Source organism: Lissotriton helveticus, chromosome 3_1 (genome assembly GCF_964261635.1).
Source record: "Lissotriton helveticus chromosome 3_1, aLisHel1.1, whole genome shotgun sequence".
NCBI classification, from domain to species: domain Eukaryota; kingdom Metazoa; phylum Chordata; class Amphibia; order Caudata; family Salamandridae; genus Lissotriton; species Lissotriton helveticus.
The window spans coordinates 1,768,033,109-1,768,054,727 of NC_136061.1; the positions used below are offsets into that span (position 1 = coordinate 1,768,033,109).

The 21,619-nt window shown below is 42.8% G+C and overlaps 1 protein-coding gene across 5 annotated transcripts in view; it reads right to left on the minus strand.

The window, feature by feature from the left end:
* PHACTR4 (phosphatase and actin regulator 4) overlaps nt 1-21,619 on the minus strand; it is a 597,089-nt gene that overhangs the window by 462,218 nt on the left and 113,252 nt on the right. The gene's annotated exons all lie outside the window — the stretch shown is intronic.

A 21,619-nucleotide genomic window follows, 5' to 3' on the forward strand; every position in this document is an offset into this window, starting at 1 on the left:
CACCGAGAACATGCAATTGATTGGTAATCCAGAGTTTAAATGAGCAAATAAATGTCCTTATTGTGTTACATGAAATGCAATAGAACACTCCCAATTGAATCTCAACAGAATTGGAAAAATCTTCCTACACAATAAATTATTCAAATACATATGAAAATATGATAAAGGCTGATGAATTAGAGTCCCACTATCCACAAAGTTGTGCACCACAGTGACACTTTACACTTTGGACTCGGGTGCCTATTATAAGCACTATCAATACACCTACAATGCAGCTTCTTCCATTAACCCTAAGTAACCTCTCTACCACTGACCCATGGCAGCAGCTCGATCCACTATAACTTGGGCATACAAGTCATATCCCTTGCTTAATCTTACCGAGAGCAGTTGCTCATGTAGTTAAATAATCGCCATTGATTGCTGAACCAAAGCAGCAGCCTCACCCACCAACTCTAAATGAGATCTCCACTAGTACTTAGTAGTTCCAATCACTGGCTCCTAAGTGATTTCTCCATCACTGGAAAAGAAGTGTCTCCTCCCACGAACCTTCAGTCCATGTGACATCTCCATTGTTAAAGCAAAGGAACAGGGTCCGCATATCAAGCGAGAAGTCCCAGGTTAATCAGTGGTAAACAAAGCAATACAGAGTGGGGAAGTTAGGTCATCTTTCTAATATGCAACAAAGGGAGACATTTTTTTTGCCACCTACTTGAATAGCCGACAATCTAGCACAACACCACACCTGCCTTCCTACAATGTCAAAGTTTAATGGTATTCAGTATGCAACTCAAGACTAACACAGCAAAAAATAAAAACGAAGGAAAGCACATTAAATAAAAAATATCGAGCTTTATAAACAATCCAAATATTTCCAGACCCTAGAATACATTTGTGTCCACATTATGGAAAAATAGCGCAGTATGTTTGACATAAAACAGGAATTAAATGGAGGAGACTAACTTGAGTTACCTGCTATTCATGTAACATTCGCCCACTCATTATGCGGTGAATGCCATTATAAGGAAGGAAGATAGGTTGGGCATTTACATTATATTCAGCCATTTTATTCATTTAATGCTTGGAGTCAAATGCTTAATTTTTCACCTTTCCCTTTTATGATGCACACAAATTCCATGTAGTGGTTTGAACAAGAGAATTCTCTCCAATGACAGTTGCTGATGTAAGTAAAAACTCAATACCAGACCATTAGTTAGATCATCACTATATGGGATATGATGGACATTCAGACTCGAGATATGTATTACATGCAGACTCCATGAGATAAAGAAGCTAGGCCTGGGCGTAAAATTCTGCTCCGCTCGCAGAGGTTGTATAATTTTGTAACTCTGTGTTCCGAGGAGAATACTGAGTTATCGAGAAACACCACAATCCGCAACGTAGCAAAACATTTTTTCCCCCGTTGGCATGCTAGTCATGTCCTTTCGTGCTGGGACCGCAACAAGACTTGACAGGCACTCGCAAGCAGCTGGGCAACACTCATCAGCCAAGGAGACTTCATCCCCCAACTGGTAGTGTGCCAGGAGGTCCCTTTGCAGAGTGGTTGAGAAAGGGTGCAGGGCCTCCTATGATGTCTCAGCAGACCCGCTGTGGGTAACTTACTTGTCGCAACAATAGGGGTTCTTGGCCCCCAACGACCCTCAGCTGCCAAGGGGACTTCATCCCCCAACCAGTAGTGCACCAGGAGGCCCCTTTGCAGAGTGGTTAAGAAAGGGGAAGGGCCTCGACAACATCTCCACAATCCAGCAGCGGGGGACTTACTTATGGCAAAAAAAAGGGGTTCTTGGCCCCCAACGACACTCAGCAGCCAAGGGGACTTCATTAGGGGTGGCCGAGAAATACTCTGCCCGCTCACAGAACTATGCGGAATGTGGCAGTTTTTCAGCAACTCAGTGGAATTCCGCGCAGTGAAACTCTGCAAACCCTGCCAAGGCCCAACAGAAACCTTCTGCTCTAATGCTACTTAAGAGATTTAGGATAATTTTAAAGGGTAGAGAATTAGCCGCCTCCAATATGAAGACTCTTTTTAGATCTTGCCTAGTTGTATGGACGTTTACGTTTGTACCCTATTTTGCAAGCATAACAATATCATTACCCAGATGGTTAAAAACCAAAGATTTGACTAGAAAGATGTGTGAGCATCAGTTTATGCAAGTTAAAACATATATAGTGACTATTAAACGTCTGAAATCCTTTTACATGGAAAATAAAAGTAGCACTGCAAGCTGCAGGGGACTGGGTGCCATTGCATTTCAGAAGAGACAGCATGGGAAGGAGGAAATCATACCAATTGAGTCGGGCACTATTCAGGAAGGAACCTACATTTTTTGTATTTACGAAGCACTTGCTACGTGGTGGGGTGCACAATATTTTTAAACCTATAGTTTGGGTAATGCTGAACTTACACACTAATCCTGAATCTCTCACAGACCTTGTAGTACACAATGTGGTCGTGCTATACCACAAACTGCTAAATTGAGTTTTCCCAGTAAAAAAATCTTTTACGCAGACGTCCTCTTGTGACTACCCTTACCTGGTGAACACATGGATGAGGATTGGGATGACAGGGAAGTATCTGTGGTCAGTTTATTGTTATTTTTGACAGGGGCTCTACAAAAACAGTAATGGCTGCGGTGCCTAGAGGAGGATCAGCTATTGAGAAACATCAAGTAACACATTGTAACAAGCATTGGTAATGCACCGGTTTCGCCTATGTACTGAATAAAGAGCTGTTTTCATCACTCATAGTCTGGGAGAAGGAAAGAGCTCACTGGCAGATAACACCAGAGTGGAAAGGATGTGGTGCAGGGGCCAGAGCTGCTGACTCAAGAGCTGGGGATCCCGGTTCGAGTCTTGGCGGCGCAACCAACATCCTGTGATTCTATGCAAATCACTTAATCACTTTGGGTGGTAACTTGTTATATAAATATTCTGCAATAGTAAAAGGCAAAAATTTATGAAAATGTAGTTCCAAAGCAGAAGTTAACAGTATTTTGGAGGTTAGAAGCTGATATGAGAAGCACATGGGGAACAAGCATTGCTAAATGTAGGAAAATATGCTACAGCCAATAGAAATGGAGGAAGGTAAGTGGCACGCACAGGAACCAATGAGAAGCCAGGAAAGAGAGAAGGCGGGATACAAGTCCCTTTTAAGTTTGACGCCCACTAACAAAACAAGGACAAATATAACAATTCCAGACCCAAGCAGTAGATGGCAGACTAATCCACAGCATGTGAATACAGAAAAGATTCACGCTGCAAAATTGCCAACAAGAAAGTTGTTGGATGAGGAGTTGTGATCGTATGGAAACGTTGCAAATGAATTAAAATGTGAGGGGGGTTGGCACGGCAGAATGTTTATTAGTTACCTCAAAGATTATGTAAGAATGTTGGTACTTGCTCATGAATGGCAAAAATAGGAATCCATACTTTGAAGAGAAGAGTGTGCAAAGATTTTGGTGACCCAAAGAAGACAAGGCCGTAAGTATTTTGCAAGAGATTGTAGCATGTATTTAAAGCAATGAGACACTCCTACACAAATAAAACCAGTAGAAGAGTACATGTTGTAGTGCAAATAAGTATTGGATTATTTAGCATCTTGGCGGAGACTCCCAAGTATGTAGAACTGATGACTCATTACATGTCTAAGTTGCCAGAAATTAAGTTTGAGTGTGTCAATATCAAAGCACTCGTCGAGTTTTTGAGAGGGTATTTTAATCGAAGGGAATATCTAGAAAAATGTGTACCAAACAATAGCACAGAGGTGGTATCGTAAGAATGGGAGGAGTATTTGAAGTCGGAAACCTCCATTTGCAAATACTCCAAAGGTGGCTGACACGCACCAAAAGCCTTCAGCATTGTATGTGGGTTTCAGGTAAAACAAAACTCAGTACTCCCATTTGAAGTAAGATGGCATGAAACATACCAGATTGTCATCATATCAAGTTAGGAGAAACGCCTTGTAGAAGTGGGCGACACACTTCTCCAGGTTGTCATGAGCGGAAGCAGAATGTGATTGATACTCTAACAAAACAACGGCTGAAGAAAACTTAGTCAAGGCCCCTCTATTTAAGTATGTATTTATCACTAATTAACTACAAGAGCCCGGGAAACAACTAAAGATGTCAAGTCAGATCTAAGACATCTTTTAATACACAAACAGATAAATGCTAGGGATGAAATTACAAAGAAGTACAAAATTACAGTTGGCAAAACATACAACCCTTCCTAACAGGGTCTAGCGAAGATTATCACAGTGTAATTCATCTACCCCAGGGTTTTACACAGAGCTAAAATAACCGATTATCCACCCTTAAAGGCCTGTAGCCTATAACATATTTTTCACAATAAGTAAATAGCCTACTGCCTTTGTTATAAGATTTCATAATAAACAGTTAAGACCTATGGCATCGGACATAACGCTTCCCAATAAACCAGTCAGGAATTTAACCGTTATCACAGACTTGTCACCACAATCAGCTAAGGCCTATTGTATTGTACATAACCTTTCCCACAAGGCAACTATCAAGCATATAGTTATAAAAATACATTTAAGTCTAAAACTACAGTTGGCAAAACAATAGTGTAGGAACCTGTTTTTTGTTGCAGTACCCCACACCTTTTGCCCCATTTTAGCTACTCGGATGCTGTATTTTATTTTAAAAAAATTAAACTCTGGCAGTGCACGGACGCCTGCTAACCAGACCTCCGTGCCATTTACTTAAAACAAGGTAATGTTTAATTGCAACTCTATTGGAAAATATCTTTAACACTCCTGTATGTCCCTAGTAAATGGTATACCTGGTACCTAGGGCATGGGTCCTAAAGAGGGCCCCTAAGGGCTGCAGCATATCTTATGCCACCCTAAGGGACCCCCACAGAAATTCCACACAGACTGCCATTGCAGGCTAGGTAACATGGTGCAAACTATGTGTGCAAACAAGACATGGCACAAGCCATCTTAAGGTATGTACTGGATAAGTCATAAGTTCTTATATAGTGCACGATTCCCCAAAAAGGTCTCAAGGCGCTTAAGGTACTGGTCAAAAAGAGCTTCCCAGCTACATAATAGCATCACTGATACATATGGTGTTTGGTATCAAACACCTTGCAATAATAAAACCATACACTGATTCAAGGGATGGATTTATTAATACATGCACCTAGAGCACACCTTAGAGGTACCCCCTGAACTCTAATAGTCCGCTAGTGTGCTGGTTGCCTGGTCTTGTCCAGCCTGCCACCACAGACGAGTTTCTGACTCACTAGGAGGAGATAGCTCCCCTCTCAGAGGTCAGGAACCATATCATCTCTGGCAGGAGGGGTTTACACCTCCTCCAGCATTTATTTATTTATTTATTTTATTTAGTGTATCTTATATAGCGCACGGCTACCCCAACGGGGTGTACCGGCGCTTCAGAGAGTGTAACAATCCTACTCCTTTAAGGAATCAGCAAAAAAGGAAGGTCTTAAGTGCCTTGCGAAAGGAGGACTCTTCAGGAATCATCCTGGTGGCAAGGGGGAGTTTATTCCAGAGAGTGGCGGCACAGACCTGGAAGGTTTTCCCTCCAGAGCGAGCTTTCTTGAATCTGGGAGAGATGAGAAAGTTTTTCGTATCAGAGCGGAGGGCTCTGATATTTTTATATGGACGCAGACAAGAAGTCCGGTAGGCAGAGCCTTGTCCTTTCAGGGCCCTGTGGGTCAGGATGAGGGCTTTGAATTCAACTCTCTTCTGGATTGGTAGCCAATGAAGAGAGCGCCGGTGAGAGGAGATCCGCTCTCTTAAAGAGGTACCAGTTACTAAACGGACTGCAGAGTTTTGAACTGTCTGTAGTCGATGGCATAGACCTGCAGACAGCCCGGTATACAGACCATTGGCATAATCCAAGTGAGAGGTGATCAGTGCTTGGACTATAGTTCTCCTGGTGTTATTGGGAAGGAAATTGATGAATTTTTTTACCATCCTAATTTTGGAGAAACAGGCCGCTGCAACCGTCTGGACTTGGTTGTGTAGAGAGAGATTGGAGTCCCATCTAATACCCAAGTTTTTTACGGATTGTTTAGGCAAAGGGGGGGAGCTCAAATCAAGTGGCCACCAAAGATGGGTATTGCATGAAGGCTAGTAAATCAGCATTTCAAGGCCAGAGGCTTTAAAGCCTCTGCTGCTTTTGGTATGAGAGCCTGGTTTCCCTCGGACCTGGGGGATTCCAACCCCTGCCCTGAGGCCCATTTGGCACCCAAACAGGCAGAATAGTAGATAATCAGGAGGCGTGTTGCACTGCCAGGCTGGACTCACCTCCAAGCTGGGCAGCCTGAAGCGAAAACACAAGAAAGGATTCCACCATCCCGAGTGTGGTGGAATTCAGAACTCTGGGACAGGATGATGCCCACTTCCCCCACAGGAAGTGGTAATCTAGAAGGTGTAGTGAGCCCAGGGGTAAGTAGCCCATTGGCTACCTTCACTCCCCTTACAGCACCTAAACTGAGTAAGTAGGTGCCCCCGTATACTGGAAACCGAGGAAGAAAGAAGGACCGAATAGAGCAGAACTGAACACCTGTACAAAAAATAGGCGAAAGACCCTGCCCGGCTGCTTGCATTTAGAGCACGCTGGGACCGACTTTGCCAAGAGCAGGACATCCTCCCCAAACCGTTGGAGGACTCCCCTTCACCTCAACAACCGCAAAAGATCTCCCTTGGAGCAGAGGAGCGGCTTCTCTGCATCTGCAAGCACCGAAAAGCTTCTTCCCGGTCCATTGTGTTGTCAGCCATTGGGCCCACTGAAGGAGCAGCGTGCTCCAGGAGGTCAGATCAGTCTCCACAGGAGCCACCCAGCACCAAAACCCTGGGTACCGGAGCAGTTACAGCAACCAAGGCTTGTTGGTGGTCCAATCCAGACTAACATCACAAATTCAGACCTACCATTGAGGGGGCATCAGGGGTCCAACAGCACTGAAAGTGGCCCTGCTGCCCTGTTTCCTCTCTTCACCAGATCACCAAGACGCACAGTGAGCCTCTGACTGCAGCGGCCAGATACCTCAAAGCACCGCTACACCCGAGCCCCACAGCCCAAGTCTGAGAAAGGCAATGGTGCCAATGGCGTCCTGAGACCCTTGGGTTTGGCCTGACTGGTCCCTGGTCACTGCCTGCAGCCTCTTTCTTCAGGGACTGAGAACCGCATGAGTCCTCAGCAGTGCAACCCCGACAGACAAAACCCCACTGCACACAAGCCCCCAACCTGAGTTTGGGGGACCGACTTGCGTGCCCAGGACCCTCAAGATCTGAGCCCCCCACCACCTTCCGGTTCAGCCAAACTGGTCCCCCAGTCCCTGCTTGCAGCCTCTTTGCCACAGGACTGTTTTCCATTTTAATGAACGGGCACTAGATGCCGAAACACACCTCTGCATCCGAGCGCCCCAGGACCACCTGAGGAGACATGTTGGTGCTACTTTGGACCTTGCCCCACATTCACCTTGAGCCCTGGAGAACAGTCCTGTCAGCCGCTGCCAAGTGACCCTATGCAGTATATGTTTATTACCCATAGGATAACATTACCGATTGAAGTCCACAGTATATGTATTTTATTGCGATTTATAAACTGATGACTTGAAAAGTACTTACCCGATTACGAGGATCTTGGTGTCTAAATTCATATGAAAATCTGTGTTATTTTTAAACATTGGTGTTTGATTTCTTTATTGAGTGTGTTTTTTTTTATTTACTGACTTTGTGTGTGCAATAAATGCTTAACACTATCCTCTGATAAGCCTAAACTGCTTGCCCACACTACCACAAAAGAGCATTTGGGATTATTATTTAACCCCTGTAAATCAATATGGATTGCTCTAACACTCTACACAGTGTACCTCGGTTTGGTGCACTATATAGAGAGCCAGCTTCCTACAAATGGACAACTCCCACCTAAGAGGCCATAGAAAAATCATCACCATACAAATCTTCTACCACTAGGATTTGTCAGAGGGCACAGCCTACACCAATACCTACTACAAAATTGTGTACGATTCCATGAAACAAAATCCTACAGGTCTTCAATCTTTACCAAAGTGTAATAACTTTTCACCCTTAAAGGCCTATTGGGTTTAACATATGCACCCACAATAAATAAGTTAGGGGACTGCCTTTGTGATCATGTGTCATAATAAACTGAATAGCCCCATGGACATCATTTTCGGCTCTCCAGGTGCCCATAGCTGCTGAGACCCCTGGCTTGCCCCTTGCGATCTATGATGTTGCCTTGAGCCCCCTGGCCTCAAAGAGGGCAAAATCAGTACCAAGAACAGAGGGGCGGCTATGCATTCCTTATTTTCTGCCTATTTTTATTATACCAACTGTGAATAATGTATTATCATTTAATATTAGTAAAAAAAAAGAGCACAATTATCTGGAACGGGACCTTTGGTTGCAGCCGTGCTAATTAAATCGGATTTAAATGTTTGTTGCGTTAGTGCTTGCAGATGACAGTGTGCTTATGTGATAGAGTGTGTTTATGTGCAAGCATGCGTGTCTTTATGTCTAAACATGTGTGTTTGCTAAAGTGAGGAGAGTCAGTGACAGGTAGTGAGCGAGACCGAATGAGATTGTGGCATGAATTTACTATTGTTTGATTGAAGGCAGCGCTGTATCAAAGTTACTGCACAGCCTTGCGTCAAAGGGAGAGATAGAAAAAATGAGCCATATCTACTAAAAGTATGGTGCATTTTTCCTCTCCCCGTGAGCTGGCGCACTTTTGGCAGCCATGTGCCAGTGCACACACCCTTACGCCTTAGTGTAAGTGTGTGTGTTCTCTGAAGCATAGGTTTTGTACTGGAAGGCCTCCCTTTCAGGACAAAAACAGTGTTTCAAGACTTTTTACACTTTATATGTGTGCAGTACAATGCAGAACCCACGCAAAGTTGGAAAAACAAAGAGAAATTAAAACATTTCTCCTTGTTACGCCTGTCTCAAGGAGGCACAATAATTCGGCACTAATTTCTGTTTAGAAAACACAGAAAATGGCCACTAGGTCTAGATATCGAATAGAGGATTGGGGTATCCCTTTTACAGGGCTGTTTCCCTCACCCACCCGTAGGTGTAGGTGGCATGCTTCATCATTGGGTAACCTCCTCGCGCTGGGAACCTGGCCGCCGTGCGGTCTACAACCCCTTCACTGAGGGGGGAGGAGCTCAGGGATGTTTTATTTGAAAGAAAAAGAGGTATCCTAAAACCTGTAGATGAGCAGGGTGTGGTGAGAGGAGAAAGTGTAAGTGAGCTAAAACTAACTCTATGGTATGCCAACCAGTCTTTAATGGGGCATCTAGAGGTCAGGATTAAAACATAAGGCTATGACAGGAGGAGATTCAGCCAGTCATAGAAGCGTGGGGGGTCGACATGTTTCAGCCTTTCAACCTCCTGAAGAAAGCTGCTACACCTCTACAGACAGACGTGGGAATTAAAGTGAACTACCCACTCATACCAGACTCAGTAGGTGGAAAATATATACAACCAGCGGTTGGAGTGGGTCACCAGCCGAATGCTAAGTTTTTGATGGAGATATATTATATATATATATATATATATATATATATATATATATATATATATATATATATATATATATATATATATATATATTCACTGAAAAAACCATAGGTTTCACACCAGTTATAGTTAGCTGGAAATTTTACTCGCATAAAACCATTGAAATTCCCACGTTATAGTTAGTTGGACTCACTATAACTTACGCGTGCAATGCACTGCTGATGACGTCACATATTACATCACTCATGACATCACTGATGACACCATCCAGTGAATGTGTGTCTTTCCGAGAAATAAATATGTGTTATATATGTATATGTAAAAGTTGATGGAAGAATAAATGTTTAAATAAGTGTTTAGATGTTTTTTTTTTTAATTGATTGGTTAACTGGCTTATTAAGTGTATCTTAGGCAATACATATATTAGTGAGTAATGTTTAAATATTTAAATATAAGGATTAGTGTTTCACTTTCTGTATAAGTGGCTGCATGGGTTGGTGAGTAGCTACATGTGTATGTATATGGGTTATTAGATGTTTGTTTTAGTATCAGTATGAGTGTTTGTATGGTTTGGTGGGGGTATTACTTAGCACATAGATGCATGAATAACTGACTCTCTGTATGTGTTTTGAAGACCGCATATGTGCAGGACTGTATGGGTGGATGAGTGTGTATATATGTGTGTGTTAGTGAGTGAATGACTGTCTCACTAGTGTCTTTATCAGTAACTACATATGTTTTAATCTAGTATATGTGAATATTGATGTATGTAAGTGAGTATATGTGAGAGTATGAGATTGCAAGAGTTCCTGTTTAAATAAGTATGTGTTTCTATAAGTGAATGTTTAAGAGAGTAAGTATGTGTAAGTTTCCTTAGAAGTAAGGTGGTTGTGTGTGTATAGCTGTATATGCAAATAAATGGATGTTCAATAGTTTATTTGCATGTGTGAGTATGTGTGTGAGTAACTTTTGGATGACTGTCGGTGTGTAACAGGATGTATAGGTGTATCACTACATATGATGAGTGAGTATATGTATGAGTGACTATGTAGAACTGTTTGTGAATAAGTGGATGTGTATATAGATGGTGGAATTACTGAATTGGTTGTTGTAACTGATATGTGTATCTCCATTTTTTTGAAAATGTTAGTTTCTATTTTTGAATATGTGTTTCAAGGGTTACATTACAGTGAAAGGAGGTCTGTCACTGTGTCACAAGGATGGTGTCATCAGTGATGTTATGAGTGATGTCACTAACCATGTCATCAGTGATGTAATATGTGAAGTAAAATTTCCAGCTAACTATAACTGGTGTGAAACCAATGGTTTTTTCAGTGAATTTAATAGGTTTTTTAAATGCCAATTCCCAACTATAACTGGTGTGAAACCTATGGTTTTTTCAGTGAATTTCAATGGTTTTTTAATAGCAAATCTCTATAGGTATGAAAAGTAATATTTTTTATAACGAATTTTATATTGTATAATTATGTAATAGTATTATTATTATTTTTTTTGCCCCGGAGCGCTCCCAGGGCGCGTACCGATGCGCTCACCGGTAAGCGCAGTGCTTCGGCGCGCCCCGGGGCGCGTACCGGTGAGCGTCCCGTTAGCGCTATTCCCGCGAACGAAAACAACATCGTGATGTATCGCGTAGCCGCGTGATGCGTCATATGACGCACTACGTAAGCGCACCCGGAAGCACCCGAGCGCATACGATCGTACAACGTAAGCCCCGCTGGGCGCGCCCCGGGGCGCGCCCCCGGGCACGCACCGGGGCGCGTAGCGTAAGCGCGTCGGTCATGTGACCTGAAAATAACACTTTTGATTGGTTCAGAACACTTTTGGTTTCCAAATGATGAGAAAGCCCAGGTCATGAGACCTGAAAATAACACTTGATTGGTTCACAACAGTTTTGTTTTCCAAATGATGAAAGACCCCACCTTTTTTCCTCATTTTCACTTTGTTGTTTGTGTGAAGAAGACCTGCATTCATTCTGTGAGAAATGGCTTCACTAGTAGCAGTTGCAGGTGCATCTGCACCACCACCACCTCCACCACCACCACAAGGACCACCACAAGACCACATTGGTGGTCAAGAAGAAGAGGAGGACGAAGAGGAAGAGGAAGAGAGGCACTTTCTGCCTGAGGACAATCCCCCATACAGACCCAAGGAACATTTTATTTGGAACTTTTACAAGATGCCAAGGGGTGCAAAAAAAGTGAATGCAGCTAAGGTGACTTGCCTCATCTGTGGCGAACAACTGTCAAGAGGGAACCCAAAGAAGAAGTATTCTTTTGGGAACCACACTATGATTCGACATATGCAGAGGAAGCACCCGAACAATTATTCGGCAGCAGAGGTCAGGGAACTGACCAAGAACCCTCCCCATCCTTTTTCTTCAAGCGCCTCCAATCAACCCACTCCATCGGGTGCAGAGGCTAGGGAGATGGTCTCTAATGTACAAACCAGGTTTGCAAATTTTAAATTTGTTTGCAAATATTGCAACAAAACAATTTCATATGGTGAGCAAACCATCACTTTACTCAATCGAGCTGCAGACAACCATCACTGCAGCAAGCAACTTTAATTTTTTTCTATTTTTTTTTGCTCCAGTTCAGCTGTTTGCAATTCCCTGTGTTTTGTTTGACCCCAGAAAAACTACAAAAAAAATATAAAATTGTTCAGAAAAGCCAAAAAAAAGTAAAAAATGTTCAAAAAACAATAAAAAAATATAAAACAACAAAAAGAATTTAAAAAAACAGTTTTTTTCAGAACTACCTCCAATTTATAAAAAAAATGCTACATTTTTAAAAAACTCTGTCATTCTTTTTTCTCCAGGGTACGCTCCCCGGTGCGCGTACCGGGCGCCCCCCCGCGCGAAAATCAGAGGAAAAAAAAAATGTTGCCCCGCGGAGCCCTTTTATGGCCCCCCACATCAAACCTAGGGGCCCCCTTATGGTCATTTCCCACCTTTGTTTTTGCCACCTCTTGTGTCTCGATCCTACCGAGACACAAGATGGCGGCCGCTCCGGACTGTTTGGAATGTTGACAGACACCCGAGAGCCAATCAGCTTTCCGCTCGCGACCTCGCATAGCGCGCTGGAGCGCGCCCCGGTGCACGTACCGGGGCGCGCTTATAGATATATATATTTTTTGAACCTAAATTACTCAAAATCCTCCGGAGCACATATCTTGAGACATAGCAAAGGCACATCGGGCTACCAGTCCCTACAATTTTGCCAAGTTTCGTGGGAATCCATTCAGCCGTTCGGGCTAAAAGTGAGTCCAACCGCCCTATGGAAATTAACATGGGGAAAACACGTTTTGGGACCCCCCTTTTATCTCGGCCCCTGCTTGACGAATCCCCCCCAAACTTTCGGGAACGGAGCGCAGCGAGGCAAATCTGAGGAAAATTACAAGCAGATCCCACAATCTGCGACAAAGTTATTCCCAATAGAATGTTGCGGATTTCCTATGGAAAACAATCCTAACTATAACTACCTACTGACGACCGCCAGTAGGTAATATGTATATATATATATATATATCCTGTGCACCGTCTGTCTCCCAGCTAGCACGCTCGCGCAGACCCAGCAAGCAGACTCCGGACACGGACCTCGAGGTATAAACAGCTTTTATTCACGCAGAAAGAGTCACCAACGTTTCGGCTCTAACGGAGCCTTGATCACATGACAGCGTACATTTGACTGGGTACACCTTTTATAGTGAAAGCGAGTGATTAACGTAAAACACCTGTGCAAACTTGCTAATAAACATGGAAAACATACTACAATTCTTTACACTCGGCAATGCAATTTCTAAATAGATGTAAAATACAATAAGATTTCTTAGAAATTTCCTAATACATGTAAAATACATTTGGATTCAAATCTTATAAGAGTGACATTCAACAGATTAAATAACAAAAATGACTAAAAAAGTATTAAGGTGAAATACACAGATCTATTATACTGACCCGTTTTAAAACCATGGTTATAAGATATAAACTGATAGACACCCCGTTCATTATAATTACAAAACTGTGAGGAAAATTTACACAGTTTTGTTTTCCAATTCAGGAATCCCAGCATAAAATACATATAAAGTGCTGCGTGCTAACTTGCTAAAGTGCATAAGTGCTTTGAAAGTGCATCAATATGTGCAAAATAGGCAATGTGCAAATACATATACTGCAATATGCTGGGGTCCTGATTCATTCCACTTAGATACAGGAGACATTAGCCTGTATATCGAATGTTGGTGAGGAGACAAGATAATGTATCTCTACTCATACAGGGATCTATAGAGTATATTTTACTAAAACTTCAAATCCTAAACGGGTACATCTTATTTCACAACTGTCACACATTAGTCATACAAGTTCATGCTGAAAATCACTGCTAGAGTGCCAAGGTTTCCATGTTTAAAATATGTATGTGTTAGAACGAGTTAAGACAAATACACCAGGTCCACAAGGGGCCTGTAACCCAACACCAAAGTAATTCAAACTATATATAAATAAATTTACAACCAAATGTTAAAAAACCTATACATTTCATCGTATATCCATGGTAATTAACCTGGTTTAAAGAAAAAAACGTGCACAGTGAAAAAACAATAATAACTAAACATTAATAGTTTTCTTATAGCAGCATTATTATTCTCAGTGTAAATTCTTATGGATTGTGTTTGCTCGCAGCCCCCACGGGATCTGTCCCAGCACTTTCCCAGCCGGGTATGTACCATGGACATTATCCACGTGGGGGAGAGTACACATACCTAATATTCAAAGTCGTTCAGAGCAGGCTAGTGTGGAGATCCTCAGTCACATTCAACCCATGGGGCACCTTGGTGTTGAGCAGGAGGATGTATTTTGTTTCCAGTTTTCTCAGCTTGGTCTCCCTATCTCCGCCTCTTTTGGTGTTAATGACAGAATCAATAACCCAGTATTTGAGGCCACCATTGTTGCTTTGATGGTGGTCCTTAAAGTGGCGTGCAACAGGGTATGTGCTGTCCATATTTGTTATTGCTCGCAGATGTTGCAAAATGCGTTTATGGACAGCATTCCTGGTACTGCCCACATACTGTAGGCCACAGGGACAGCGCAAAACATATATGGCGTATTCTGTTTTGCATGTGAGCACTTGGGTTATAGGATGTTCCTTGCCTGTGAACCCATCTCTATAGGTTTTGGTGTTTTCACCATGGGTGCATGCTTTACAGATCTTACAGTTATAAAAGCCCTTGTTACTTTGCCACCACTCAGTTCTGATGAAAGGGTCCGGGTTGGTTTTAACTATATGGTCCCTTAGGGAGGGGGCTTTGCTGTAGGTCACAGAGATAGATTTAGGCAAACTCTTGCCTATGACATTATCCCTCAGCACAATGGGCCAGTGTTTATTCACTATACTCTTAATTTGCTGATGTTGTCTAGTGAACCCTGTAATTAATCTGAAGCTTTCAGGCTCACCCATGCCCGGTTTCGATGTGCCTCCGCTGGGGAGCTCCCTATCTGTTTTACTAATAAGGAGCTCATCTCTACTCTTTAATAGGGATTTCTGCACAGCTTTATCTATCACCTTTGCGGAGTAACCTCTTTCAATGAACCTCTCCCTGCTTTCCATTTGTGCTTGTTCCAGTTCCACCGGGTTGCTGCATATGCGTCTTAATCGCAGCATTTCCCCATATGGAATACTGGAAATAAGATGGACCGGGTGCGCACTAGCAGCATGTAAAATGCTGTTACCTGCTGTCTTTTTTCTGTGAACCCTGGACTCCAAACGGCACCCATTAGTATATAGCTCAGCATCCAAAAAGGTAACCATTTCCTGACTGAGTGATGCAGTGAATCTGAGGTTAAGGGGGTTGTCATTGATATCTTCAATGAATTTAAGGGCCTCCTCCTGACTACCTCTCCATATGACGAACAAGTCGTCAATGAAGCGGAACCATGCTACTAGGTTGTTCTTAATGATATGTTGGAAACCAAGTCCCAGGACCAGTTCCTCCCAAGCCCCCATGTGCAGACATGCGTAGCTTGGTGAGAAACTGGCCCCCATAGCCACCCCCTGTTTTTGGCGATACAGTTGAAAGTTGTATAGAAACACATTATTTGAGAGACAGAAATTTAACATGTCTAACAACATTTTGGTGTGCTTTTCATTGCCTGGTTTCCTTCTTGATAGGTAATACCGTATTGCCTCGAGACCATCAGTATGAGATATACTAGTATATAATGATGTAACATCAAGGGCTATCAACCAATCCCCCTCCTGAATTTGTACATCTTTGATTTTCACTAGGAAGTCCCCAGTATCACGTATGTAAGACCCCAATTGCTGAACATAGCCTTGTATAAAGTGATCTATATAAATTGAGGTATGTTCTAGGAGGCTCCCTCTTGCTGATATTATTGGCCTTCCCGGTGGATGGATGGGGTCTTTGTGTATTTTTGGCAAAAAATACAGAATCGGTGTTACTGGGTGTTCAACCTTTAAATATTCAAATTCATTGTCAGTAATGAGTTTGGCTGACCGCCACTTACTTAGTTTGCGATGATAATCTTCCTTGATGGTCAGGAGCTCCCGGTTGTTTATTTTTTCATAACAATCGCTATCATTAAGTTGGTTGTAGGCTTCTTTGTCATAGTTCATTTTAGTCATGAGGACTACATTGCCCCCCTTGTCACTGCTTCTGATAATCACATTCTTTTCCTTATTGAGTTTCTCAGTCAGTGCTTTGTATTGTTGGTGTTGGGCTGAGTATCTCCGTTTAGTGTTCCCCATCTTCATTTGCAACTTTTTCAAATCCGATACCACATTCTCATGGAAGATGTCTATATTGTCTCGTAGAAGGATAGGAAAGAAGGTGGATGGTGCTCTAAAATCTGTAGCTGTGGTTGTTCTATTGCCACTCTCATCCCACCCTTTATTGGCTCCATTGGTATTCTGGGCTATATCATATCCCATTCCTTCTGTTTCCCAAAGCTCGCTTATAATGCGTGTTCCTTGCGAGGCCTCAGGTTGCTGTATTTCCATGTCTGGCGTTATTTCGCCTTTGTTTTTTAAGGCATAGAATTTACGCAGTTTCAGTTTTCTGACTGCCTTGTACACATTACATCTGGTATTGGCATAATCAAAGTCGCAAGGGGGAGCATATGACAAACCAAGTTTAAGTATGTTTTCCTCTTTTTCTGTAAGTTTTAGTTCAGTGAGGTTGACAATAGTGCGGTTGGAAGCTGGCTTTATTCCTGTTGTGGAGCATTGCTCCGCCCAACTCCCCCGCCCCTCTTCTTTTGGTTTCCTCTTTTTTGCCACCCTCGCCCTCTGGCGGCGCTTGTAGTTTGCCCTGTGTTTCCTTGATTGCCCTTTGTGTAGGATCTCAGGGTATTCCGCCTGTCCTGGCCCAAAAAAACAATCTCCTGGCCGGGCGTGAGTTTAGGTAGTGATGCTGCTTCCGCCTGTCTATGGCGTTCTCCTTCCAAATCCGAATCCGGATCAGAACTCACCGTGGCATTTGAGGAATCACTTGCTCCACTTACATCTTTCCTTGCGGGATTGAGGTGGCTCGGGGGGTTCCTTCTATTGGGTTGTTGTTGCTGTTTAGCGTCACCCCTGCGAAGGGTGTCAAATTTTCGCGCAAAAGTAAAGATCTGGCCCAACTCGTAATCATTCCTGTCCCTTTGGAATTTATACGATTTTCTAGCCACGATCTTCGCCTCCTCCTTTTTCAGACGTTCTTGCATTATCTTTAGGAGTCTGCCTTTCTCATCCTCCTCCCCAAGGCCATCGATTTCATCATATAATTCCGATATTTCCGTAAGGAGCTTGGCTCTGTCAATATCCGCATACTTAATGAGTACCTGCACCTGGCGTCGCGAGGCCTCCAAATTAATCTCTGCCCACTCTCTCATAAGGTCAGCATTTGGGTTTTCATAGGTGGGGGCCGTTAATAGTTAATAGCGTTGTAGTGACTTCGACTCCCACCACTTAGCCTGCTCCTGAAACGACTTCTTTTCCAATGATTTGAATAATTCCTTTATTTTGGAGGTGTTGCTGCTGCCACTAGCTTCTGTGTTCTTTTTCCCTGGAGTCTTATCAGGGATAGGGGTGTCATCGGAAAACATTTTTGCAGCCAATGTCTCCCGCTCCCTCACGCTGTCATCTGACATCTTTCTGCAAATTTTCCAAATTTGTACCGGTAACGTTAGGCTGGCCGCTTTCCAAACTGCCGGCACAGACCTGTGTTCCGGGTCGACCTCTCTCCTTTCCCAGCTGACGAGATTGCTAATGAGCTTCCTTGAACGAGCGTCCTCGTTTCCTCAGGCTGTATGCTTTCCGTCTGACTCGAGCCCGAGTCGCGCACAGCCCCGGACGTTCGAATCTTTCGCTCTGTGTTCCGGTCAATTACCGGAAGCCGGGGGTCAGGCACCGTACTCCTACCGGAGTTTCCAACTTCCCAAAACGCCGTTCAGGGAAAGGATTCGATTCCCAGATATATACACACACATTCACTGAAAAAACCATAGGTTTCACACCAGTTATAGTTAGCTGGAAATTTTACTCGCATAAAGCCATTGAAATTCCCACGTTGTAGTTAGTTGGACTCACTATAACTTGCGCGTGCAATGCACTGCTGATGACGTCACATATTACATCACTCATGACATGGTCAGTGACATCACTCATGACATCACTGATGACACCATCCAGTGAATGTGTGTCGTCCTGAAAAAATAAATATGTTTTATATATGTATATGTAAAAGTTGATGTAAGAATAAATATTTAAATAAGTGTTTACATGTTGATTGGTTAACTGGCTTATTAAGTGTATCTTAGTGAATACATAGGTTTTGGATACCACCGAGTTTTTGCACCGAGGTTTAAGGTGTAGCAGCCTCACCCGACAATACGGGTAAGCCATAATCACAGTTAATCAGTTTATGGATTAACTAGTTGTATGATCTAGTGTTGGACCTAGAGAGGAACACTCTATGTTGGAGATTTGTGTTGAACGAGTGTGTGATGTTAAATCTCTGTGTATATGAACCTAACACTTAGTCTCTTTTCAGGGAGTATGCTGACCAGTGGAAATAGCATTCAAGTGGTGACCCACCCCAACCGCTGGTTGTATATATTTTTCACCTACTGAGTCTGGTATGAGTGTCGGTCCTGAAGAAAGCTGCTACACCTCTACGTAGGGTGAAAGACTGAAACTTGTCGACCCCCACGGTTCTAGGACAGGTTGAATCACCTATTGTTATAGCCTTATGTTTTAATCCTGACCTCTGGATGACTCATTAAAGACTGGTTGGCATACCATAGAGTTAGTTTTAGCTCACTTGCACTCTCTTCTCACTACACCCTTCTCATCTACAGGTTTTAGGATACCTCTTTTTCTTACAAATAAAACATCCCTGAGCTCCTCCCTCTCAGTGAGGGGGTGGTAGCCCACACTGGGACCAGGTTTGCAGCGTGAGGATGTTACCCGATTATGAAGCATGCCGCCTATGGGTGGGTGAAGGAAACTGGCGTGTAAAAGGGATACCCCTGCACTCTATTCGATATCTAGACCCAGGGGCCATTTTCTGTGTTTTCTAGTTGTGGTAGAGGGGGGTCCCCTGCTGGTCTTTAAACCTCCTCAGGTCTTCCTTTGTGTATTGAACTAATTTCGGTTTTCTAATGTTTGTATAAAGGGATTTGCTCCAAAACCCATGGGTGGTTGCAAGGGAAAACCTTCGCGCAGCCCACGGAATGCCCCGTGACGCAAAGTAACGTAAAGCAGCCCATAGTGCTACTTTGTAATACTGTGGGATTCTATCAAACGCAAACACTATCCAAAGCAAATCCTACTTTACATTGGATAGTAAATCCCATCTTAACACTTTGCACCAAGCTTGTGTCACAAAACTTAAGCAAACCCAGCATGAAGTGTTAGTAAACCTGGGCCGGAGTGTCAGTAAGAATGAATGAGTGAGATCAAGGGTGAATTGTGAATTAAAGTGAGTGAGAATGTATGTGAATGAGTACCAGGGAGTGTGAGACAGTGAATGTGAGTGAGGTGATAATTGCAGGTTTGTCGTTGATCCTGGCGCACTGAAGATCATGGTTCTCTTATAGAGACACCCAGGGCAAAATACTGGATGAGGGATACTTGCAGCTTTTTTTTCCATGACGGGCAATTGCTACAAAATGCTGGCACTGGCCCCCTTGGATTAATTTTTAACATAAAGGGCACCAATGGTAAAATACTGGTACTGGGCTACTAGAGGCAATTCATGTCATGTAAGGCACCAATGGAAAAAAAGTTTCATACTCGAGGAAATTCTTGGCATGTCGACATCAGTGGCGATATGCTGGAATTAGCACAGTAATGGTAATTCCTACCATATGAGAGGGTGACAACCATCCCAAAATGCTGGCCCTGGCATACTATGCTGACTTTTGACACAAGGTGACCTATGGTGCGAGGATGGCATAAATTGTTAAATTGCGGCACTGGCATATTTTATGACATTTTTGATATAAGAGGTTAATAATGGAATATTGGGGAGCCTGTGACAAAATGCTGACCAAGACACAAAGATTGGATTTTTTTTCTGAAGGGTGGAGGGGGGCACAGATACACATTTAGGGAAAAGAATTTGATCTACCCCGAATGAAAGTAAGGTTTATTCAGCGCAGCACACCATGAAGGATTTGAATATTTCAGCATGCCTTTCAGCACCTAGCAAATTTGTATGAACATTGTGCTTTAAAATGATGCACTATTTCACCCCATGCTTTTACATTTTTTATTCGATGGAGAAGATTTCCAGAAGAGGCCTGGCTTACTCACTATGCTCGCTCATTACAATTAAGGTCCAGTGTTATGCCCCAGATCTTTCAAGTATCAGGTCAGCACCATAATTTACGGGTTATCTAAAATGCACATCAGTGTTATGCGGTTATATTAATCATGCAGTTATTATGGTACTTCTGCAATGTTAATTATTATGATGTTTGGATCATGTGACATGCCTTCATGGAAAGAAAATCAGGGTCAAAGGTGATATGAGGTCATGTGATGTCAGTAAGGTCAAAGGGTATGTGATGTCACTTCCGCTATTATAGGCAATTTGTTGAATCGATGCTCAGCCATATAGCACTGAACATAACTTTTCCCACTGAACCAATCAGGTCTGTAGCCTTGGCCTTGTTACCATAACCAACTCGCGCATACTACACTCAGCATAAGCTTTCAAACAAGAAAAAAGTGCACTACCGGCACTCAATCAGCAAAAGCACACATCAGCTCAATCAAAAGTTTTTTGGGAAGACCAACACGTGTCAGCGCCCAAGCGCCTTTCTTATTAATACTTCTTAAAGTAGTTTCTTTGGTGGCCATACAAGGTCAGGAAAAAGCCACGCTGTCAAGGCAGACATCAAAAGTGCAATGGGAAACTCATGATTTAAAAATATTTTTTTACACAAACTGCGTAAAACAATTATGTAAAAAATGTGCCAAGTTTTAGTTTTCTAAAATGGCTTTCATTAAGCTGGTCTGGGCTATTAGACGTCAAAAAAAGTTTTGGAATAATTAAGCAGAAAACTGGGTTAACATAAGCTTGCACAGCTGTGCATTAAAGGTCATTAAAATATTCAAATTTCACACGCTGCAACTGAATTATTTATGTCGCAATTCTCTGCTAGTGCATGTTACGGAAACATCCAAAAGCTTTACGCTGTGACGTAATACAGCATCAACTGGTGCACAACAGAACCAGGGAAAGAAGATCCCCGCCCGGTGTTCAGTCTAACAAACGTCTATATAAAGGATTCTCGTGAAGATACATTTTAAGTGTATATCATGCGGTTATTCTGGAATGCTAGAATGGCTCCAGCTTGCGAGGACCAATCCTAATAACCAGTTTTATTCATCCTCAGAATTATTAGATTAGACTTGAAAGGATATTAAACCACTAAACTACGCTAGATAACAAAAACAGTGCGCCCATATTCTGCAAAGGAGAATAACTGTAGAGTTTAAAGGCAGAATTATTTAACAAATGTAGGTTTCAGATATC